The 26,272-nt window shown below is 39.7% G+C and overlaps 1 protein-coding gene across 1 annotated transcript in view; it reads left to right on the top strand.

The window, feature by feature from the left end:
* The window catches only part of SHISA9 (shisa family member 9), a 166,077-nt gene that overhangs the window by 83,715 nt on the left and 56,090 nt on the right, over positions 1-26,272 (top strand). The gene's annotated exons all lie outside the window — the stretch shown is intronic.

The raw sequence follows: 26,272 nt of genomic DNA, 5'->3' as shown, positions 1-26,272 counted from the left end.
ATTATGTATGATCAATGTCCATTTGGATAACTCACAGATGCCCCAGTGCTCCTATGAATTCATCTGAGTGGTTTAAAAGACACTTAAAAATCGATTCCTGAACACTGTTAAGTGCTTAAGTGGATGTAAGGAGTGTGCATGCTGTTCTTCAGCATTTGACATGGTAAACAGGCAAAAAATTGCTTCACTAATGTCTCCAGGAAGTGGTGGACAAATATTTCACATATGGTTTCTTTTGGTTATTGAGTGGAAATGATTAAACCTGTAAAATCTGAGATCAAGAAACGGCACAGGACTACATCACCTGCTACAGAGGCTGTTAAATTATTGAGCAGCGGAGTTGTCAGAGAGGTTTTGTGTTAACTTCAAGACMGCCATGCTATTGCTGCTTTGTGAAAAATTTTGAGTAAAACTGGTCTGTGTATTTATTTACCTTAGGCTATTTCTGTCACCACAACTGCAGTGACAGGAATTTTCTTTTCATCAGAAAAAGAAAGCAAACGCACAACCCGGSAATTTTTGGCAAGCTTAACCAACGACAAGAGAAGCTTTTCTTGTCACATTTCCAGGTCTCTTCATAGTGTTATCTGTACAGTGGATGATAAAAGCATGTGCCACATGCTGCTGCATCATACAAACAAAAGTACATACAATAGGAATTGTATGCTGAAAATTTTCCATGGAAAGCTTTTTCTCTTCAATTAGCCTGTGACAAAGAAGCTGCTTCCATTTGAGCTTCACCTTCAGAGGTATAACTGTAGTACCTGTACAGATCTGAACTAAATTTATAGTGTGGATCACTACCTATAAGACACCTCTTAGGTACCACTGATTCTTTTGATGTAGCAGCAGATATTCTCAGAAGTAAATCTTATAAATTTAATAAACYCTAATGAAAAGAATAACAAACAAAAARRRGAAAAAAAMCCCTAAAACCCCTAAACYTTATACTCCCAGAAAAACTCACAGATGAAGTTTTACATTTACAAAAAAATAAATTCAATGTCATCTTCTTAGTATGATTGTTTCATTCCACATAAATACAAAGAAGGTTCAACTGTCATCAAAGAAGACACCAAAAGAAGCTGATCCCACACAAGGTTAACTGGGGGGCCTGTGGATTCTRTGGGCATTAAGCACATGCAAGTGAACTCGTGCAAGTGTTTGCAGTACAAAAATTCACTGACAGAAGAATGCAAAAGATTCCCAAGGGCACAGAAGGGCTGTCAGAACTGGGTTGTATATCATGASCACTTCCATATTTCAGTATGAAGCTTCATCATCTTTCTCTCCTCCATTTTTTGTAGGCTATTGTAGATGTTCCCTAGAGGTGTCAAAGAGMGCTCCACTCCACTGCCAGCTTCCATGTATATAGCATGCCACTTCTGCCACATGATTAATGTTCAAATTCCTAAAAGTAAATGCATTTCTCTACTTCAAATTCTATACCAGGAGATAATATTTTAAAGGATGGCAGTCCTAGCTGTTTGCAGTTACTGAATGCATTAATCTTTATTTTTAAGGAAGGATTGAAATTTAATAATGGTCCATAGTGGGAACTGAGAGATTTATTTACTTTGTTAGAAATGATTTATGAAAGTGATGGGAGAGAAACTGACTGCAKCTGAAGGTGAATTATTGTTCACGGTTTAACCACATAACATCTTAAGCACATGTTAAAATATAAATGACAGCTTTAAGGTTCTGATGGAAAGAAACACAGTTGAGGYTGTCAAATCAGCCGGGAATATGTCAGTAATGCAAGTCTCTCCTGAAGCTCAGACTAAAGCAAAACTTTTCTTTAGCACTAATTCAATGACTGTTCTTCCTTTTCTCCATCTGTTATAACATGGAAAACTTCTAAGTTTCTTACCAGGACTTTAGGACAGATATATTTAGATGAAATATTTCAAAAGAATTCTAGATCCCAAGCCAGCACTTGGGGAGTCTGAAATTCAGATCTAGAAGATGATTTCTGGGACTACCTGCTCTACACATCATAGCTTAAAGACAGTTCTGTCACCATTTCTTACCAGTTAGAGACTGGAACAGGAGAAACTCATAGAAGTGGAATGCAGCTACAGAGCACGATGTCAAAGGTAGCAGAACATCCCAAGCACCTGCAGCTCCCAAGACTGATCTGTATCTCCAGGAAGTGGGGAACAGGGCTGCCAGTGAGGTGAAGTGCCAAAGGGGAATCTCCAAGAGCTGGAGCAGATCACCGTGGGACAGCTGTGGGCTGTTACACAACAGGAGAAGAGGAGAGTGCTGCAATGCAGACACTGTTGAGCAAGGCATTAATCTGGGAACTTCCAGGGATCTMACTCGTTTCCTGGCATTTGCTGATAGAACTTCATGTTGCTTCCTGATTAATTAAGGCCTTAAATAATTAATTAACTTTCCATGTAATTATTATTACCTTATAATAGTATCTCATCTGTGCTTTTGAGTGAGAACAGGTATGGCAGAAAGTCCAGCAATCTTCATTTTTGCCATTTGCAGCTGGAAACAGCAGCGCTCATCCTCCTGATGAGCACGSAGCAATCACGGCTGTCGAGAGCAGCTCCATGCAATCCACTGTCACTCTTGRAGGGAATGATCCACCAGCCTTTCCCTTCCTCCCAATGGGAAATGGGAATTTATTGCAGCACAGTGTTTCCTAGCAGTGTGCCAGGTAAAGCAAGGCTCCACGTAGCATACAAGCCTTTGCTTCTGCTCTTTCACTTAAAGGGGTTTTCAGCAGCTGAAAACAGGCAGAAGGGTGAGCAAAGCTGTTGTTGCCATTATTGTTCAATGACTTGGAAAGGACAGCAGAGGGAGTTTTCTCATCTTAAAGTGCACTCGTGCTATCTGTCCTTCTGATATGTGCTTTAGATTAGCTGCTTGTGAGGGTGAAGAAATTCTGAACTGATCATTTTTTTTCAAAGAATGTAACTATTAGGAGATTTAGGTGCTGGAACACGGAAGGAAAAAAAATCCAAAGGAGCCTCTGTAATGTATGTGAAGTTTGCAAGTCAAGAGCACAGAYTGTGTTTTGAATAATGCATTTTGTATAGAAAGAGCTCTAAATAACTCAGCAGAGAACACAGTGTGTAAGTAAGACAATTAAGCAATTTTACCAATTAAGCTATGGTCTACCTGAAAATGAGAGTCATTATTTACAGCTGAGATTGAACACTGGGAGTATTTCTGAAACAACAAGTTAAAAGGGSGTTGGAAGGAAAGCTACTTCCTTTAGTGCATGTAAAAAGTAGATCAGGCTTGGTTATGAAATAAACAATAGGCCAAAATAGTCTAACCTAGATAAATACGTGTTCACATCCAAGGATCCTTCTGTGTGAGTGGCCTAATTACATTTTATGAATCCCAGGGAAATCAAACGGAAGCACCACTCAGCCTCTTTGAAAGTTGTATCATTTTTATTTAGGGTGCCTAAGATGATATTTCTACACATGAAGAGAGTTTCAGGATTGGCATCTGGAGGGAGTGGGGCCAGGCCAACCAATAGCGACAGAGCTGGGACAGGACTTCAGAAAGGCACTATTTCTGTCCTCTTGTGACTGCAAAGGTGTGATTTGGAAATCAAAGCTGTCTTTTTTTTATTGCTAAATCTAGACCCAGCAGAAAAGAAAGCTTAGAGAGRTGAAGTCTGAGATATTTATTAATTTCAGTGATGATCAGAAGGGGTAAACAGGCTCKGGCCTGTAGCCAAAGAACAAGGGAATGGCAGGACAGAACTGCAAGGCAGAACCAAGGAATTCTTGACAAGACAGAGACATTTGGGGTCTGCCTCAACACTTTAGATGTAGAAATAGCACTGAAGGCAAGTTAGGAAGAAGGTCTGAGATATTTTATCAGTCAGTACTAAGTACCTGATGAGTTTAATGGTTTAAAGAATGTAATTTGATATTTAACTGGCACATAACTATCACGAGTGCATACCAACAGCTGGGCATATTAATACCCCMCACCACTGCTACTGACATGTCTTTAAATAGACAAGATGGAGCATTGAACAATTCATTTAAAACATGATATTATGAAATTAAATGATGAAGTCTCACTTTTCAAAGTATATTTTTATAATTTGCTGGACTTCCTTAATTTCCTATTTTGTTTTCTTGTAAAAGCTAAGATCTCCAGTTTTGGAGATCTTTGGATTTTGACCCAAAACTTTCTTAAAGAAAAATTCCAACCAAGTGCATAATCAGGATGTCAGGAAGATAGATGAAAGTCACCAAATACTGACATTTAGAGAGAGACATGTACAATTTCAAAAAATGTAAATTATCATATACCCAGACTACCTTTCATGGTTTACACGGTGGCAAAAACTAGAAATAAACTAGTGAAAACAAACAATTTTGAAATGCTTGAGAACACCTACCCTGGGACTCTTCCTGAGCTATAATTATTGTTCTGAGATTGATTAACTTCAAGTAGAGTCCCAGATGTGGGAGTCCTTATTGTCTTATTGACCCTYTGTCCTATTCTGCCAATCCACAATAGAAAATCCATGTACCCAAAAGGAGGAAGATTGTTTCTGCTAAGAAATTATTGCTTCTTTCTTCCTGTGGCTGTGGAGGAATATAGTGGAAGAGAAAAAGGTATATCCACAKTGTCCCTGTGGCCTATGGATTACAGATTGCCTCTCAAAGGATGGTGACTGAAACATCGAGTTATAATTACTGTCGGGCTGCCAAGACACGGAACAGCTTCACTGGCAGTAGCAAATGTCTGCTTGCACTATCCTAAATTTCTCTGGAATTAAAAAAATAATATTCTCAGTATCAGAAGGGSGCTGAGTCCCTGTTTCATTTAGATTCTTGCTTTATATAGGATTTTTGTACATAGTTACTATTCAGTTGATAGCTACCTTACTAAAACATGTCTCTCTGTCAAGGAGGAGTAGAGGAATTTTTTGTGCAGCAAATATCACAGAATCATAGAATGGTTTGGGCTGGGACCCTCCAAGTTGCAAGTCCCCTGCTGTGGGGGATCTTTCATTCCTGGTGGAGGCACACTGGGAAATGCAAAAAATGTATTCCAGTGGAAGTATTTWCTTAAACACTCCTTGAATGGAGGATGTAAATCCTTTTAGCCAGCTCACAATTTAAGAGACTTCAAAAGGTAGTCTTTGAAGTTCAGAAAAGACCTTTGAAGTGGCTGCATATGCAAAAAAGAAATTAGTGTTTAGCACAAAGTACTGAACTTCATTAAGTGCTTTTGTCAATTAGAGAATACAGCAGATTTTGCATAGCAAAAGAAGAAAATTAGGGCATCCTGTTAACAAAGGCTTTGGCTGTGTCCAGGCAGAGGATCTGAAGTTACCAAATAGCCACAAACCAACAGGCAGCCCCATGGGGGACACAGACTGGACACACCTCCCCTTTGGAGAGGACCCGATCTCTCAGATAAAGATAATAATTGGTGYTCTTAGGAGCCCGTGTGGGATGTGYTCCTGCCCAAGGGACAGAACTGCAAATTCACAGGGCCCCGTGTGGTTCCCTTTTCTGCATTTGCTTAGATCAGGGCAGCATCTGCCTCTGACACAAACACTTTGAGCTATGAACTGTAGCTGTGGTCATGCTCTGATAAATCTGAAAGCCTGAGCTGATTTCACTTTTGTTAACTCTCTCTTTAGGCAGGAGATGTATTTGGAGGTGCATTGTGTTTTGCATTTCATTAAACACATCTTTTCTCTCTTTTGTTAATAAACACCAGTAGGCTCGAAGGCACCTTATCCTCTGGGTTTCAACAAATGGTGCAGAGTGCTGGTCCCAGCTGGAACTGCCCGGTGCCATGGAGCAGGTGCAGGGAAGGCACGAGTGGGTGATCCAAGGAGTGAATTTAGGGACAGCTACTGGGGTTAGCCTGTGCACAAACACCTTCCATCTGTTCGTGCTGGTCAGCAGAGTCACTGTCAGCTCTCAGCACATGAGAGACATCTCCCTGCCTGCCAGGGGCTTGCTGAGAGCCCAAGCCCTGATAAATCATCTTGCAATGATGTCTATCTACATCCCTTGCAGAGGGCACCTGGCACTCGTTGCTCTTCTCACTCCTTCAGTCATGATAACCCTGGGAAAGTCATGAAACTTCCTTCAGGAAGCCTTTAAAATAAAACACAATTTACATCAACAGTTTCTGTCTATAATTCATTGGTAGCTCTGAATACATGAGAAGCTGGTGAATGTGTGACGTTGAACTGGAAACTTCCCCAACTTGGCATTTCTGTCTGCTTGATCAAAGCACAAAGTTTCGTGTATGGGCTGCTTTGGTCTGCTGGTTTTACAACTTCTAATCCTTTCTCCCTTAAGACAGAGTAAACAAGGCACGTTTTTTGATGATACTGCTTCGTTCAGAAAAAAAAAAAAAGAGATAAGAATGTTGTGATTGTTGTTGTCTACATTGTATTCCTGCAGCACCTACATAATCATGGTCAGGAGCTGTCAAAGGGAATGTCATCTAGGCATAAAAAAGAGACAACAGATGCATTCAGGAAACAAATGGGAGTCAAATATCACAGTGAGACAATATCTGGTGAAAAGAAAAGGAGAGGTCAAAGCATAGCAGCTGCAAAATCACTCAAAAYTTTCTATCATCATACGGGAAGATGGCTTTAGGAAGGGATATGACAGCAGACCACAATTAATTAGCTTTGTGAACGTTGATAGGAAGCTCAGGTAAAGCATGAAGATCTGTGTTTGAAAACAACAGATGAGTTATCAGGCTGATGCCACTGCAACAGGGGAGGTTGGGAGCTGGTGTATTAAGAACATCTGCATTGATAAGTGAGACAAGGATACAGCATAAAAATTATGTGATATATGTTGGAACATCTTAAGGTTTTTCCAGGTGGGATCTCTTGATAATTAAAGAAAAAAGTATGAAACATCAGCTCTAGAAGGAGGAAAACAACAACATAGWCAGGAAAACTACCTTGTTCTAGCACTGAAATTGGGAAAATACCCCTGATGAAATGAATACAGATACTTCAAATAAATTTCTTGCCCAGATAAGAATATCTTTTAGAGGGTGGCCAACATCTATAGAACACTTGTTTTGTCTGTCATAATACTTTAGGCTACAGCTAATAATAGAACTGGCAGTCTGCAAGGAAACAATAAAACAAATGGTGTATTTTTATGGTATTTTAATCCAGACAAGAGCAAAAGGCACTAAATGCTCTCACCGTAAAAAAAATGGACACCAACAATTTCAAACTGATAGCTTGGATTAGCCTATGCAGATTTGAGTTAATGACAGAACCAGAACTTGGAAAGGTCAGATACAGAGGTTGAAAAATTGGAAGCTGGAAACTGAGATGGCAAAGGGTCCTCTTGTCTTAGGAGCATTTCCATCCCTGCTACTTAGAGGTGAAACCACAACTCATGAAAGCATCAAGCTACGCTGTTGTGCAACACCCAGCAGARGCTTTTGGGCAATTATATACCACCCACAATTAGACACTGTCTCATAAAGCTACATAAAGATTAGATAAAGAAGGTATTAGAAAGTAAAAAAAAAAAAAAATCAAATTGCTATCATCAGAGGATTTTTTAATCTTCCAACATTTTTACATATATAAGGAATACATGTGTTAACTCTGGAAAGTATAAATTCGTGGATAATTTTGCAGAAAATAGGAAGCTAGCCTGCCCAATGAACAAGGGATTTGGCWATGACTTATACAAATTTAGAGTTGTAGGGCCAGAGTTTCAGGTAAYGTAAATTGTTTCAGCTCTGGTGACTTCATCCATCCTATGCCAATGGAGCRAAAATGAGCTCCACTGGCTRAAGATCTCACCTGCACTGTTCCAAACYATTTGGAGGAGTCAGAAGTGTAAATGCTCAACATTTAAATTTGCCCAATGGCAACAAATGGGTATTTAGATCTTTCCAGGCACTTGGATCACAGAGAACATCATTTGAAGGACATGGATGATATGTTTYCAGTAATTGCCATCTAATTTCAATCTGTCTCTCTCCATTTAGTTCTTTTTTATTGCTTCCTCCTCCTCCTCCTGTCAATCCTTCCCTCAGCCTCAGGGACCCTTACATTTCTGTCCTTGGCTGGCCCCCTTCAATAAGGCCATGCCTTGTTATTTTATTACCCCATAAGTGATCCCCTGTGTTTGGGAGCATCTACTCTGCAAATCTGGCTGCATCTTCCAAAGCTGAAACACGAAAGACTTTGGAGAGGATTTGTTCTGAAGGAGGTTTAGAAGCACAGCTGGACTGACCATCAATTAACTCTCTGAAAAGCAGCCATTCCAGATGTCACCAGTGTCAACYAGAAAGGATTTTCTGTGCAAAAAGCACTGTTTTCATCCTGTGGATTTTTATAAGGTTTTGCCTGTAGATATCTTAATTCTTGAGATAAATCAGGTGTAGCTGTTCATATTATACAACATTTGGAGTATTATAAGAAGTTAGAGTCAAGTCCTACCTCCATTTGAGTTGTAGCAAACATGTCACTGACTTTAAGAATTGCAATATATCAGACCCTGGTATATTATTGTATGCACTGTTCTGTAAATATACACAATGCATAACAATTTCACTGAAATTGCTTTATGTTTTATGCAGTCAAATTATGTATCTCTGACWGCTCAGTGTCCCCAGTTTTCAAGTCATCTATGTCTACTTTTTGACTTTCTAAGCTTGCTGAATCACTGCAATGCCTGAGTCACGCTTGGCATTACTGTATTGTATTGACAGATATGAGAAAAGAAAAATAATACCATTTATCATAAACATTTATCATAAACAAAGATTTTAAAATCCATCTTATCCAAGCAATGATTATTTATTCTCAGTAACATTGCTTTAGATAGGAAACAATCACAAAAATGTTTTTTGATTCTTATAAAACAGGGTAAACTCAAACCAAATAATTGATACATTTGTTGGCACTGATCCCTCACTTATCTTTCCACATCTTAGACGGGAGCATTTGAGATCCCATGTGCTTTGTGAGGAAGTGAAGAGTGTGACTTGGGATCCACCTTTTCCAGCTCTTCTACACCCATGTATGTTTAAGGCCACCTTTTATCCTAAAGGTCACTGCCTCAATGTAGTAAGGGAAAGGAGTGTGACTTCTCTATAAACCCAACAAATTAATGAGATTATTTCACACAATTTTTATACCTAAAATATGGCATTTCCTTGTGACAGGACAGAAAAAACAGTCCTTAAGAGAAAAAAGGGAAACTTAAAAAACTTACTATGGACTGGCTAGTTCTTTTATCTTTTATTCCTTCCTGTTCAATTTTGCTTTCAATCCCTTATTATTTTTTTACAATTTTTATCTATTCAGACTGATATACAAATCTGATATAAATCAGTCCAGTTCTCTAATTCATGTTAGAGTCATAACAACTCTTGTAGAATTAAAAAATTCCATATTCATCCATTTCTAAAAAACAGACACAGGAAAAACCTCTGGAATCCTAAGGGAAGTCCAGTATGGGAAAGAGATTATTATGTTTTAGGAGGAACTGTGGCTTATGTCAAATATACCAGCCCCATTTTATTACTCAGCCTAATTTCCCCAGCCATCAGCACTTTTAATTCTCCCATCTGATTTCCCCTTCCAGCCCTCAGTAATCTGCTGCAGTTCTCAAGCATTGTGTATGACACAAGAGGGGTGAGAAGAACCTGTGTAATGAGACCTTTTGGGAGCAAGAGRAAAAGAGAATTTGTTTTCCTCCAGCAGTCACTCAGGCCAAACTCAGGCTTACTGCTACACAGCACTGAATGGGTTAAAAGTTTCCTTCCTGCACCCCCAGATTCTCTAATGTTGAATTAGCAGATGCATTTACACCTGAAAAACTGAATGAATTGTCAGCACCAGGAAAACACAGAAAACACAACATGTGGTTGTGTGATTAATCAGTATCTTATCGTGTATTCAGTGAGCTAACTAGGTACTTCTTCATTTCTGCATGCTTGGCTTTTCAGCCTTAATCATCTTTTGACATCTTTGCCTGTGCCCTTTTCTGAAGCAAAAATGTGAGTGATAATTGTCAATGTGAGGATGATTTTATAAACATTTCTAAGGTAAACTGTCCTATACTCRCTGCTCAGTCACTGCATCCCTGTTATTCCTAAATTGTTCTTGCCTCTCCACCAATAGGCAACCAATTATTAYGAACCAGGAGAATGTTTTCAGCCTCATGCTTCTAAGAAATACTTCCAAGAAAGACATTTAGTCACAGCCCTGTGTGCAGCCCCGAGTGATGGCTGCAGCAGAAATCCTGAGCAGGCTTCTCAGACTTTGACTAATTGCTGACTGCTGACTGCTCACTTTGTGAAGCCGGAGCTGAGCTACAAACACACACAGCTCTGCAGGGATATGAATCAGAGCAGGAGCAATTAGTTAAAAAAAAAATAATCAGGAGCGGTTAAAAATAAAACACGTGATATTTTTTGAACTTAATTGTTCAAAATTATGCATCTTCAATCTTTGCCCTGTATTTAGTCACTTGTAGAATGAAACATGCATCAGTTTTCTTTGTGATAATAGGCACTTGTGTCTAGAGTCTTGATTTGCACGTGTTGGTTAAGGTTTGTATGTAGAAAATAGAAAATGTCATGTGAACACTTGGGGTACAGACTGTGATTTTTAGCTGCCATTATGATTATGAATTACTGAGGTTGAACATAGGATGTAATAAAGAGCAAAAAATAAACACCAAAATATCCATGAAAAAATCTGCATCTCTGATGGAAAAGAGAKGATAAAGGACACAAGAAATCCATGTGACAGCATAGGATCACAAAGAAAACAGAACAGCTCATCAGCTGAAGCAAAGTTAAAATCTGTTTAAATCAGCAGCTGAACCCTTTGCTGCTACCCACAAACCCCAATTACATTAACAAGGCCCCGATGGACGTTTGGTCTCTGTAGCTCAGGGAAACCCTTTCAGAGTAATGAGGTGAAGTCAGGCTGCTCCAGGGCAGGCAGAGCCTGGGGATCGGGATTGGGCTGGAGGGCTGAGCTGCTGCAGGGACACAGGAGGAGCTTTGGACATTCAGCAGAGGAGCTGGGAGGATTTGGGAATGCTGGGSCAGGAGCAGCACCCCAGAGCCCCTGCCCCTATGGGTGGGATGGCACCCATGGGTCCAGAGCTGGGACTGCTCCTTGGGTGAGCCCACAGCTGGAACAGCACCCACCCCATGAACAAAACACCCTGCACTGTGGGAAACAAAYCTGCTATTCCCAGGACAAAGAAGGGAAAAATAAAACAAACCAGAAGGCTTGAAAGCTGCAAAATATGAAAGTGTTATTTGAGACACGAACATTAATCCCTCAAGGTATTTTCCTACTTCATCTTCCTTTCCTCTGCTTTTCCTCAGACTTTCAGATGCTTTATGAAAAGGATGAAAAAAAAATCTTAAAAGTTCTATTTTGGACTGAAAACTCCTTTCTTTCTCGCTGCCCCAGGATATATTTGATTCCAATAAGCTACATGAAAAATCTATTTGGGATTTTCTGATATTCTCTCTGTCCTGACCTATTATTGTATCCTCTTTCAACACTTTGTGAGGACAGCAATGTAATAAGTGGATATTCAGAGGCTCCCTGCACACATGGAGCTCAGACATGGCTGAAAACCAGCAAAAATCAGGCTGTTGCTGGCACTCGGGGATGAAGGTTTTTGGTCTGCTTTTTTTTTAGTTACATAAGGAGTATTCAAACAAGGATAAAAATCATTTAACAAACATCAAGACTTCAAGATTTATAGATCGAGATCTTGCCTTATTGGGGGACAGATCAGAGAGATCAGAGGCAGCCAGAAATTCTCAACATTTTTAATTGGAAGTTGGCAAATAAACCCATTACCAGCAGGTCTCCCAGTTACCTGGATTTTCATCCCAAAGCTTTTTCTAGGCTCTTGTAGGACAGTCTTGGTGTTAATTCTTTGGGGTCTTTTCCTCACAGTGTAATTCTCACAGTGCCTCTTCCCAACTGAAGGTCAGGAATTGGTTTTGTTATCTTCTGAAAGTGTTTGTCCTCAAACAAATACTCCTTGCCACCATCTCCAGTTATCATGAATAAAGATAAACGCAGCTGGCATGAGAGTGTAAGGAAGGACAAAAGTAATAAATAATAGAAYAGAAAATAAATATATTTAAGCACTGCAGTATGCAATAGGTTGGGAAGGATATATTGCATTTTCTTAGAAAAAATGCAGCTTTTTCAAAATAGCTGGGTAGCTACTGTCATCTGATTTTTCTATGCATTTCCAAATTAAGAAATATAAACTTTGTGTCACTTGATACAAAAAAAATTTCCATTAAAAAATGTCTRTTTGTTTATTAAAATTGACTTTTCTAGTTCATTCTGTTCTTTGAAGTCTTCAAAATTAAAAAAAAAAAAGAGAAAAAAGAGAAAAAAAGATATTTATTCTCCAAAGATCAACATTTGGAATGAAAGTGCTTTGCATATGGATACAAGTGTTTTGCTGCATTTATTCTCCCAGCTAAGGGCTGGTCTGTCTGTGTCCCCTGCCCTGCATTTCCCAGTGGCAGAGTTCTGCAGAAGATCCCTTCAGATCTCTGTACAGGAAATTCCCTGARCACACTGGAACACCACAGGAATTCTGCATAGAAAGGTTTTAAAGTTCACATTTTGGTATGATTCTGTTTGGCAATTTAAGCCTTTTTTTTAATTTTTTTTTTTAAATTTATTTGAATTCTTTGTAAGGCTAAATATTAGAGAAATCTTTATTAACATCTTGATTATCAAAGATCAGCTCAGTCAGTTCTTGTATACATATAAATAATATGTATTGCATAAATATGTAAACACTCCCATTCACACAAATCCTTTCGAGAAAAGCTTTTGGGGAAATAATAGATCTGTTTAAGTTTTAACCCCTCTCAATTTTCTTTGCATTTCATAGGCATTTGAAATGTTCCAATTTTTAAAAACCCTCTTTGAACTCACACAAGGGGATTAGCTCTTTAAATTGAAATCAGACATTAGGTGCATGTGAATTAATTAGCAATGGAGGGAGTACCTTTCAAAGGGAATTAATTCCTTTTGACAGAAATCAAGCTCCTTTAGAACAGCGTTCGTTGTTTTGGTTTTGTTTTTTTTACTCCTTCATATATTTTTTCTCTTTTTGGCTCTTGCAAGCACTCAGCTATGACTTTCCTAGTCAGCACACCCCAGTGGGGCAGGAAAGTCCTTCACAGAGAGCCTTGACAATTTATTACACTATACCAACTACCAACCCAACTCCTGTTTGCACAGAGGTTCCACATCTCCTTGAMAGAGTCCCACAATTTTGAAAAATGGGGCTTGGTCTCTATACAGATTTTAGCCTATATTTTGAAGAAAACATTATGGCTTAATGCACTTTGAAAMCCCCCTTATTTCTAAAATTTGCAATAAAGATTGATGTCTTATGAGTTCAGTTAAAAACCAATTATTTTATTGTCACATATTCAGTASTCAGTATATAATCACTTGGAAAGTGAAGTATTTTAGGGAAAGGGAGTCACAGAATGTGCAGGCACCAACTGCTGAGAATTTAATTATTAACAGGCTTGATCTGTAACTTGCATGATTCAAAAACCTTTCTCCTTTCCCTCAAAACACCAAGTTTGGCTTCCACTGAGAACATAGCCCTAAGAATATGTCCCACTTTTCCTTTTCCCTCAACAACCCACAGAGATTCACTGACCAGTGTGTAGGGCTCTGCCTTCCATGTACYTTTTATCCATTCCACACTTCTGATTTCACTTTGGAGAGCTGCAGGAAAGCAGTTTATCCAGACAGTGACATAATAGTCTATCCAGACTGGTCATAATAGCTCCTGCTAATTTACATTAAAATGCGCATATGTATTTTAAATTACTTTTGACTAATCTCTCATGTCCTCAAATATTATTCTTATTTTTATTATTCATTTAGATATAAAATATTAATGGACTTTAAGTCACAAAGTGGCTGTACTCAGAGCATCTGTTCTCAGGTAAGGGATGACAGTAGGAAAAAAAAATGTTAGTTTTAATTTACTGAGCCTGAAGGGGTTTACGGGTTAAAGCAAGCACTTTAAACTCAGTTAGAGACAGAAATTTCAGGATCCGTGACCCCACAGGCACCTTTCCAACTGGGAGCAAACCCAGGTGTAAGGCAGGTCCATCATGAGCATGGCCAGACTATTCCACTGTCTCTGGGCTCCTGACACAACAGTGCACCAGGCAGGCTTGAAAACATGTGAGCCCTCCCTCAAAATCCCACAGGAGGAATGAAAACTTGTGCCAGYCACAAAGCTCTTTGGAAAGAAAGCATGAAAATGTTCCAAAAAACCCTTCAGGCCCAATGAAAAATTTACATTAAAAATACTGATAAAAGAAAAGGCATTTGGGTGGGGAGTTTGCCAGATAAACAAAACTGTTGAGGAAGATGACACGGCATTATCACCAAAGTTCTAAAGTTGGAGCGTAAGTGAAAATAATCTGACCTGCTTTCTCTTGGSCCTGTTCTTTAAAGTTTGCTTATCACTGAGAGGTTCCTGGTTTGAGAGAAAGCCCTGTTTTGACACTTCATCCTGGATTAATGTTACTTTGCCAGTCAGTCATATTGTTTCTATGACAGGCTAYGATAAAATGTGTTGGGAGGACATGAATTTTTAAAATAGAGGCAGACAAACATCTCCCAGAACCAGACCCCTTCAAATTCTGAGGAATCCTGAATACTGAGAAACTTGACTCTTTCTGAGAGGTATGACTTATGCTGGTTTTGCTGACGTGGGATTTAGAAGCCTTAGTGTGATTTGTGGCAGATGCGGGTTCCTCTATGGTTCAGTAGAAGTTATTTAATGCCCTCAGCCTCGGTGCCTCCCCTGATGGAAGGGAACCCTCACTCAGGCAACTTCAGAAACTGCACAGAGATAAATGAGGATGCAAACCAAACAGCCTCCTACACAGCTTTGCCCTGATTTGGTAGCAYTGCTTTTGACCTAAATAGACAAATATTTCAAAATCTGATGTTGTAGAGCAGATAATGCTAAGCTGTCTCGGTAATGGTTTTGTGGGAGCACACCTAACCCGTGCCATGGATAACCTGCCTTGGTGTACTGGGAACATTGCAGAGTGCTCCATGTCACAACAGGACCCTGCATTACAGACAAGGCATTTTTTCTTACATGAAAGCAGCAGTCAACCTCYGGGATGTGGTGAAAGATCCACAACCCCAGAACAAAACAGATTTAAGTTAGAGGARTAACAGCTATACAGCCTTGAACAAGTGAGGGTTGAGTGCAAGTACCGTTTTTTATTATCCAGATTAATATTGTGGAGAGCAAGATCAGTAAATGCTTTTCCACAGTGGAAGGATTCCATGGACATCGCTTTAAGGACAGCTGGTGACAGGAAYRCCACCAATCTCAGTGGATCCCTASTGMTTAAAAATTCAAACAAAAATTTGAAGCAGAAGAAGGAAGCACTGAAAAGTTATAGCATTTAGACAAAAAAAAGGGACATTCAGGAAAAGTTGGTGCACTGCTTAATTCAGGGACAGCGAATCCACTCATGCTTATAACAAGAGAAGATGTTCAAGAGGGAATGGATAAAGTAGGACTATGAGCACAAATGGATAAAAGTAAAAGGGAAATTAAGAAATAATGGTGAYGGACCCACTGACCTTTCCTRTTCCAGTAATTACAGTTATTATGTYCCTAAGTTATGCAATTCTCTCATGGTTGTGGCTTGGATTCTATGAATAGGACCCTTAGTGTTAAAGTAAATCAGGACTTGCACTATTTTTGGTTCWAAGCTAATAATTAAACAAACTAAAATAACCCCCCAACACTCTACATTCAAATCCTGCCCCCATGATTGAATAATGGAATGAGATGTAAGCTGCCAAAAATGGAGATACCCAGACATGAAGCTGCTACTTTGTGCTAAAATCTTCCCCTTGTCTGTATATACCTCAGCAGGGGGGGTAATGATTCAGCCCTGGTATTTATTTAAGAACAAAGCCAAGGTTTCAAAAATTAGTTAGACCTCAGAAAAAAAAAAATCCAAAGAATGGCACTAGATCAATTTAAAATAAGATTTTTTTTAGCATAAATTTTGTAGAGTGTTTTTTCCTATTTATATTTTTAATCTATAGGATATACTTCTGTAAAACTTTCAGTCACTTTATATAAGACCTAAACGTCTGTGCAACTGATGTTTTCCTCATTCCTCTTTAGATGAGTTTCTTCTGGACAAATGCTGGAATTCTAATATAAGTGCAATTTCAGAAAATGAAGCTTTAGAGCTGAGATTTTTAGAGGCATTTAGGCACCAAAACATGAAGCCCAACATCTARTGTGATTTTCTGCCTCTCTGGGCACTTTGATGCCTTTAAAAACCTGTCCGTGCTGCCTGCTTGCTCCTATCAGGGATGTTACAGCCACAGTGGAAAGACAAGGGCATGTCAGACCAAGCCAAGTAATTCCTGATACAAAAGTGTGAGCAGCACCAGGCGGTATCTGCATTCAGCAGAAGGTTAAAATACGGGGACAGTAATCTGTCTTCTGAATTGCAGTCAGTTTTTGGAAGCAGGCTGCATCAGAGGCCCGCTGTGAGCACAACCAGGGAGGGCAGAGGGGCACAACAGCACCTCTGGCACCACGTGGGGAGGCACCAAGGCAYCAGGCAGGATCAGGAGGGTGGGAGGGACAGCACTCAGGTGGGAAGGATAAATTCAGATGTTTTAGTTGAAGACAGGACAGATGGGCAGGTAGCTCTCCTCTCAGCTGTACCTCTCCTGCTCAGCTTGCTGCCTCTCTCTGCTCCACACAACAGACAGCTGAGAACACTTCAGTGCACACACTTCATTCCTGAGTGGATCACTTATTATTCTTTCTTGACACTGGTTAATGCATCCTGGGATTAGGCTACATAATGCAAAATTCATTTTAAATAACAATAAAGTTAATTAGCGATTTTAATCTGTATCATAGTGCTGCAACTCCAGCTTTATTTCAGCCTCGTAGAAAGCTGTAGGTTTCCCATTGCACCATTCCCACCTCAAACATATGGCAAGGTGCCTGAGGCCAAGACTTTACTGGGAGAAGGATTAATTGCCAAAGGGGCACTTTGAACAGATAAAAAATATGGGCTCTGCTGAGTCATGTGTAACACACAAACAACCTATTTTTCTTACTATAGCATCTTTTTACTATTATTATAAATTCTTCCTGCTGCATAAAACGGTTTTGAAATCAATGGTGCAGAAGCTCTATTCATTTCAATGGCAATGAGTAAAAGATTGAAAACAGTATGTAGGGTAATAGCTGCTCATTGAAGGGTGGAAGGATCCTTCCATTGAAGGAAGATTATCCCACGAGATCCATCAGTACCACCATTAGGTTTTCAAGCCAAGTTCTTATTATACACATTCCTTGATACATATTGATGTATACATTCCTTGTAACTGTAACACAGGTTCTCACTGAGTTTCTCCAAAGGCTTTTCTTTGACACAACCAGCTGTTATTTGATATTTGCTTTCACCAGTTATTTGCAAATGGAGTTCAGATTCTTGTAGAAGATCCCAGACCTGATCTCCCACCAATCTTTCTCCCTTCCTATCAGCAAATACAGCACTTGCTAAAAGCACAGCAGATGCTTTGTCTGTAGAAATTGGATTAGTTAAGGGAATTGACAGTCTGGAGAAATTCCATGTTGACAGAGCTTTTTAGTTTCACATGAATGACAGGGTCTGTGGAACAGGGCTTGTGCATTTAGGTGAGCTGAGAGAAAGAGAGAAAATGGAAWGAGTGCTTCATATCTCCTGTTTCTATGCAGTTTAAAAGCATTTTCACTGTTTTGAGAATCCTTATGACCCATACGCAGAACGCTTTTTGGCATCAAGTTTAAAATGCAAACAATATGCTGTACAGTGTTCATCACTATTACGCAAAATCCTACTGAAAAGCAGCAARCCTTCCATTAATTTCAATTACAGTTTTCCATTTACTACCAATCATTTTGAAAGCCACTRTGCCAAGGTGTCTTGTAGAGTCACAGAGGCTGGCAATTATATAATGTTACACATTAAACCCATTTCATCAAATACATGGAGTCCTTCAGGTGAAAGAGGCACAGATAGTCTTTGGGACAGATTGAAACAGCCATTGTGAAAGCACCAYGCTCATCTGAAGTACCACAGTTCATTTGGTCAAGTTCTTCCAGTGTTGTTGGAATATGTGTTCCAAAATCCAGGAAGGTAAACTCATCTCCACTGGTAACCATCTCACACCATGTAATTCTTTAYTGCTTTGATTTTAGCTTACCTAGATGGCACAAAGCACTGCATTCCTGAGAATTCTGTTTGGAAATCAAGCACTACATCAAAAATGATGCTTTAACATTTTTTTTWAAGTTGAATGCAAATTGCATTCCAATGACAATCTGCACAGAAATTTCAAGCCAGCATGACATATTCCAGCTATGATATTATTCTCCTTCCACTGTCACAAGAGATACTGCAYAATACAATGCCATATTAACTGACTCCTTAGCACAGCAGCATTTACAATGGGTGGCACTGTAAAAAAAAAAAAGGTTGTAAACTTTACACCATRGCATTTTCAAATTGACAGAAGTGATGATTTAAAAGAACTGTTACAAATATTACAGCTGTCCAAAGACGTCCCAGGCAGTGAAACATTAATACCAGGAGATTGTTTATCTGGATAAAGCTTGACATTAACTTCCTTTGGCTGAAAAAACAAAAATCTCTTGAGWTGCTTTTCTTCAAACCAGGATCCAGACTTTCCAAAGAGCTCATCATTTACCTAGACTTTCAAACAAACTAACAAGGTACTAAGAAGGACTCATTGAGGAAAATGTAGATTGGTAGCAAAACAAGATAAGATGCTTCCCCTCAAAAGACYCTTTAGTCTGCACTAGGAAAACTTAGAAACCAAGAACAGAAGTAAAGARGATCAGACCTTTGTGAAAAAAAATGTTCAACTCATTGTTTTCCAGGTTTGGGTTGGATTCAAAATCACATTTTGGTATCACAGGTGRACAGCACTGTGCAGCTGCTAAGCACTCTGCTATGAACATTAGGCCCTGATTTCTCTTTTCTGAACAGTCAAATAAAAACAAAAGCAGTAAAGGYTGGCAAAACCTGTCATGTGTCACAAATGAGATTTTTCCATCATTTTCTAGTTTTGCCAGCTCTGATTGTGGAACACCATGAGAGATGAAAGGAGAGGCAAGAATTAAAAGAGGCAGCTGTTCTGCCAAGAGCAGTAAGTCCACCTATGTTTGGGGAAAGTAGGGTAATATTCCAATTATACCCATTTATTTTCTAACTGAACATTAAACTGAGCGTGAGGGAGTTTAGCTCAGGTGCACACAGCAGGTGTAATCTCATTCCAAAACTCACAGCTCCAGAAAATAACCATGACCACCACTTCAAAACATTCTTCCCACCYTTTCCTTACTCCTATAGGCCATCTCTGTATTGTTGTCAAAGAACCACATAAATTAAGCAGATGAAGCCTTTGCCTTTAATAATACATTCAGCTATTCTGTAAGAGTGCATTGGCAGTCAGAGGAAAACAGTTGGGAATGGTCAGTTCTTGCAAATACAGAATTCATCAAGACAGCAGCTTCATTTYCCAGAAGATTTGTTAGGACTCTGCACTGCTCTGTGTCAGAGACGYCCCAGGATAGAGCAGAGCTTTGAGAAGATGCCAATGTACCAAAGGAGCTTAGAAACAAGAAATCAAAACTTTACAATAACTGTAGCACAGTGGTTCCTGTGCAACAAATAMATAATTAAAAAATTGAAGCCAGCATTTCCCAAGCCATGGGAGCTGATCAGCTCCTTTTCTTTCCTTAGAGATGGAAGAGGTCCAAAAAGGAGCATGTGTATTCCTTCCACATTCTACACTGGAGCATCATATTTGAAATTCAGAGGGTGGGAAAGAGGAATGGATTTATTCTAGAAATTGGTATTGGAGAAAAATACCTTGGGGAAGTTCAGGAAGTTCAGTGTCTTTGTTTGAGTACAATGACCACATCACCTTTTTCAGTGTAATGACCAASATGTGATCAAACCTCCTGCTTTGTCCTCTGTCTCCCATTCAAATAAACAACCTCCACCCCACCAAGAGAGCTTGGACAGGAGCTGTCCCTGAGCTGCTGAACTGCACATAACTGCAAGAGTGGTTCAGCCAAGGCTCCAAAAGCAGAGCCCAAATTCCCAGAATCACAGAGYGGGTCAGGTTGGKATGGACCACAGTGGGTCATCTGGTCTCACTGCTCAAGCAAGGGCAGGAAATCAGGTACATAAAAGTGTGACTTGAAATTACCTCTTAATTTTAAAAGGAAAATGCTTGAACTACCAATGAGAGCATAATCTGCACTGGGAAATCAGTGATGTGATTGATTTTTGTTCCTATCTGATGATAAGATTTTATTTTCAACACATACTGTATTTATCCTATAGGACTTCTACAGGATTTAATATTATTGCTTGTTCAGCTGCAGCAAGTGGTGGCAAAAGATTTATTTCTCTCATACCACTTAAAGAACCTTAATCATTTCTGCAACATGAGCTGAGTTGGCCATGCCATGGAAACTCGTAATGGAGAAGTATCAGCAGAGTTTATTGTACATGGTGTGACGACAGCTGAAGTTAAACCAGAATAGTCTGAGCGGGTCCTGGGACTTTGAAATGAAGCTGGCCACCACAGGACATGGATATTTATGCCCTTTGAAGACTAGCTGGTATTGCTCTCTTAAATGTCTTCTACTCAAAAAAAGGAAGCATTTTCTGGGAGGAGATCAAAACGTTGCCAAAAAATGATGAACAGTTGAAATTATGGCATTTTTCCCAGAGTGTGATTATTCATGGMTTTGTCCAAGCAAAGGACAAATAAATTATTTCCAAAATCTCAGTAAAAAACTGTCTGATCAGAAATCTCAGGATTCAGTTTTTCCTTTATAAATGACACATTTTAAAATGAGAAGCAAAACTCTATTTGTCAAAATCTGAGTGACTGCACTTAAAAWGTTTAAAAAATGTAAAAATGTGGAGGCAATATAGCTAATGAACCATGCAAAAGCATTTGACAGATCTCAGTTACTTACTGCTGTTTCTTTTGAAGAAAAAAAGAGAGGTGTTGTCAGGACTCATATACTTGAATAATAGTTGTATTTGTATAGATTTCCTTTTGCATTTCTCAAGCTGTGTCTTATTTTTAAACCTAATGTTATAGAAAAATGATCAGATTTCCTGGGTTTATGTCAAATTAGATACCATGGAGAAAACCRCTGATTGGACATTACTTCATATAAATAATGTGGCCAACTCATCCCATGSACTGCAGAGTATTTATATGAAAAGTTACCCCCAGAATTGTGAGTTCCACATCAGAGCTTTTAAGAGGTTGGGCCATTTTTCTTTAAAATACAATACTGTCTAAGGTACTCGTTCAAAATGTTCCTRAATAAGAAAAATGGGGCAAAATCAAGATTTTGCCCAAGTAGATTTAAAGCAATGGTATAAGAAAACGAGTAGGAGTGTTCCTGGACAAAATCCACCAAGGAAATGAACAACAAATCCCACTTTTATAAAATTATTTGCAACTACAGTTTATAACACTTGGGATAGGAATAATACAAGATCACTACCATGGGCAAATGCTGCAGCTCAACAATTACACAAAACATTTTTGCTCTTAGTTCTTTARGATTTTAACTGGAACAGGAATGTTTTTGTTGATCATGAACAAGACAGAACTAAACTGCATGAAACACATACATTCATTAAAACTTCATGGAAACATTGCAGAAAGCATAACAAATACCCATGGAAAGATGGCAGCTGCAGTAAAACTGTGAAGTCCACCAAGTGCAAGTCCTGAGGTTCATATTACTGATTCACCCCCAAACTTTGAGTTCTAGGATCACACATGAGGGTACTCCATGACATAACTGCCCTCTGAGAGTCTCTGAAGGAATTACCATAGATTTGCTGGACCKATACACACGTCACTGTTACAGTTCTTTAATTTCCCAAGTGAGCTCCAGCAGAGTGYTCTTATTTGAATAACACTGACAACYTGGAGCTCGAAAAGCTYGATCCTGCAGTGATTTACCTGGGAAGCTCAGTTAAAGAGTGATGGAAATTTACAGTCAAAACAGTGCTGCACCCAGTTCTGATAGCTCCTGAAGGTGTGTTGCCTTGTGCTTGGGGCTCAGATTTGATAAAAAAGGGAACTGTGCTCACAGGCCGTTTCGTATTCAGGTCAGTGATTAGAATTACAGAGTAGCTCAGGTTAGAATGACCTTGAGAGCTCTAACCCTGTGCTCAAAGCAGGGTGAACTTGAATCCCATTGCTCAAGACCTTGTCTAGTCAAATTCTGAGCTGCCTCCAACAATGGAGATTCCACAGTTTCTCTGGGAATCTTCTTACACTRCATTTTGCAGCCAGGCCTGTGGTGCTTCCTGAACAAGAGAGCGGGGGCAGTAGATTTTGCATTTAGTCAGAGCAACAGAACAAGGAGGCTCTGCAGTAGATAAAAAAGGCTCAAGGTCTGACTTCTGAAAGAGATTCTTTYACAGGAAAACTGGAAAGTCAGATCTACAACTACTCCTCAGCCATGACACCTGAGTGGAATTCATTTTCCTGAACATATGCATCTCTAATTTTAGATACCTTACAGCGGCTGTCACACCTTCCTGAGCYTGGCAGGCAGACAAAGGCTTGCAAGACCTTTGTGTTTTCAGGGAGGCAGCAGGAGGCAAGGCAGGAAACCCTTAATGTCAGAGCTGGTGGCTGCAATGACCCCAGTGTTGCTGTGCCCAGCTCTGGGGGCAGGGTGGGCACACAGACCCCGCAGTGAGGATCTCTCCACTCATACCCTGTGCAGCACCACAGCTGCTCCCAGGAACTYTGCCTTGGCACAGCCACAGGGCTTGGAGCTGGTGTGGAACAGCAGCACGTGGCAGTAACTCCAGGCACTGATACGTGAGAAACACGACAGCTGAATAAACGACATCAGATGCACAACCCCACWACTCCCCGCTCACAGCAAATATCACAGCTACTCAACAGAAGAGAGAGGAAGGACGGGAATGGCTCAGTCCTAATGTGGCTGGTTGGCTTCTTTCCTGTTGCCTTGGAAGGSTTGGTGTAACAGGGCACTGTCAGCTCGGGATTCACTGCTCTGAGCTGAATGCCACACCAAGGCAGAGCTGTGTGTCCTGTGCGCTCCASAATCACATCCTGAAGGCAGCAGCTCATAAGCGCCTTTGACATTTGCCTTTCACAGCAATGTGAGTGCTCTGACTGTTTGAGTTGCTGCTTCTTATGCTGCTTTAAGTGACAGGAGTATCACAACTGTGCTCTGAGTACATCCATTTACAAGAGAAKGTTACCTCAGTAGAATGAAGACTTTCGAAGGGCTTACAGCAATCTAAAAATAGTTATTTATTCTGTGCATTTACTCTGTGTAACTTATTGTTTATGCTCAGCTCAATAAACAGTTTACAAATGGTGACTCATGCTAAGTAGTTCAGACAATATGATGGCTCACAATCCACACTCCTGAATAAAGCCCCACCAACTGAAAAGCTAAGCAATGAGTACAAACTCAGAGAATATAAACTCAGAGAATAAAAACACACTCCCTTTCCTCCAACTCCAACAAAACTCACAAAAATGAGAAAACTAAAAGTATATTACAGACTTATCTGATTGCCACATGAATAASGTGTTCATGAGTACATCTCAAGGAAAGCATTTGCATTTTTAAAKTCTTAATCCATTTTGCATAATACCTACATTGATCTTGTTTCTTCAATTTTACAAAAACCAAATTATTTCGTAAGCATTTTAATTTCAGAGTTCTAGTCACTTTGAAAGAGGCTTTTAATCAGCTTAAGCCACTTCCTGAATATGCTTTTAGGATAATAAAAATGAACAGAAAGATGTATCACAGAGCAGAAGATGGGAATGTGACCTTAACCACTTTCCAGAATTAATGATGCAGCCTATAATGGGCATTATATGGCTACAGTGCTCTGTCCCTCCTGGAAGAACACRTTAGTTGAATTTGAAAGGCACTGAATTCAATATTTAAATACTGAAGGTCTGGTAGGCTTGATGGTTATTTCTTACAGCAGCAGGYATTCCTGTAGTGACAGTCTCACCAGTCAATGCCTCTCTCCAGAAGGGGTTAGTTAGAAATAGTGATTTTTCCCTTAGCTAGAAACACCTGCTAACTGTAACTATCTGTTCAGGTGAAGCTTCAAACATTATGGTTTCCCTCTCAGGATCATATTTAGAGTCAGCATCTTTTTTTAAAACAAAACTTTCAACGAACCAAACATGAAGGCTATGACACCATAAAAAAAGACAAGGATCAATGAAACTCCTGAGAGTTTTGCTCACTTCACTTCACTTACAAAGTTAATAGGTTTATTAAAACTCTTCCATCCGAACAGTTGTCTCTCTGAGGTTTCCAGTAATTACTGAGTCACATCATGTTAGAGTTTACAAAATGCTTAGGAAGGGATTTTAAAACTTTATTAATCCCCTGGTCCCATCTCTGCCATGTTACAGAGATGTTTAGGGGCTGTCAGCCTCCAATAAAATAGGGTACTGTAAAACAAGGTACGCTTGCTAAATCGTGTCCTGTGCATTTTGTAACATGCTGGAACACAATGAGAAAGCAGTTAGAGAAGTTCCATTTAACCTAATGAACCTCCTACCCACTCCAATCCTTCAGGAAATTCAGCAGGATACACTGATGGAGCTGCTTTCCGGACACACAATCACCAGCCAAAGAGAAAAWGAGTTCTTGAGTTCAGACTTGGGTCTGGGACCAAGCTGCTACCAGAGCAGTTAAAAAAGTTAAAAAGCAAGAGGTATTTCTCTTGGATATCCTTCTTCATGTCTCAACTATTTGTTCCCTTTGTCAACAGAATGCCTCCAGCATATTAAAGTGATGAGAAGCCTCCAACATATTTAAGAGTAGAGAAGCACATGGATACAAAAAGTGCAAAGAATCCCTTCTTCTTCCTGACTGTCACAGGGGAACTAACACCAGCAATAAATCCAGTAAATCTTTGCCTACTGTATGTCTTTTGAACTACTGGGCAAAAATGCTTTTTCTWTTTTCCTTTTCTTCCAATCCATATCTGAGGTGCAGACAACAAAYAGCCTGGTGTTTTCAAATGAATACTGTGAAAGCTTACAACAGAGCTAGAAGCAAAATGCATGGGCTTTTCTTTTCCTAGGCCCATGTCTTATTCCAAATCCTAGTATTTTTCTTCTTTCCTCCACATAAGATGGACACAATCAACTTTTAGCTGTGAATGCGCTACAAACATCAAATGGACAGATTAGGCTGCTATTCTCTAAGCAGATGCACTTACAAACTCTGCTGACCTTTGACAGGGAAATGGATTTTGCTAAGCCACCAGTTACTCCACTGCTTGTGCTTAGTGGCACAATAAAGCTGCAATTTGCCTCCTCAAGTTCTGTCAGGAACTGCTGCAGAATGTCAAGCTGCAGGGCTGTGGGCAATGAACTCGAGCTCATCCTCCCCTTGCTTTGTTACTGCAAATCTTGCTGTACAGAGCTTGTGGAAATGCATTTTGTGGAACCTAAATAGTGGGAAGTTAATCAAGCACATAATGCTTCCCAAACAGTGACTGTCCCAGCAGTAGAGCTACAGGAAACAGTGATTCCAGGCAAGGCAAGTGAAAGAAATAGCTGAAACTTTGCTCAAACCATGGCAAGTTGGGATGACTGCTGGCACCAACTGCAAAGGCACAGAAAATGTGTACAAGAGATWGTTTTTTCTCTGTTTAAAAACCCTTCTCTTTTCATAGCAGATGTAGAGTGGTTTGAACTTCCCTGCTACTTGAACAGCCCTTTTTTCAATATCTGTGATATTCGTCCAGTTAAATATTGGCAAAAGGAAGAATAAAAGAAGAGCAAATGTTCAATAGACTTGGTACAAGGGTGCTTGACCTCTCTCCCCCATGGCTCTGTTTTGCTTTATGCTAGCTCCTACCTCTCTTAAACTACCTTGCATCTTCCCAGTATTTCCAGTGATCCCAGATATTCCCACCAACACTCGACAATACTGATCTCAAACTCAGACCACTTTGCAGTGACTGTTCAGTTCCAGTTCTGCTGCCAACTTTTCTCTTGCRTCTTTAAGCCTGTGCAACTATTTTTAACACTCAAGAAATAAAAGAACACGGGAGGAACATCGGTTAGGTT

This window comes from Malurus melanocephalus, unplaced genomic scaffold (genome assembly GCF_030028575.1).
Source record: "Malurus melanocephalus ecotype Western Australia unplaced genomic scaffold, MMel_1.1 scaffold_77, whole genome shotgun sequence".
Classification (NCBI taxonomy): domain Eukaryota; kingdom Metazoa; phylum Chordata; class Aves; order Passeriformes; family Maluridae; genus Malurus; species Malurus melanocephalus.
Note: the sequence above shows the minus strand (reverse complement) of the source record. Positions and strands in the feature narration are given on the sequence as shown.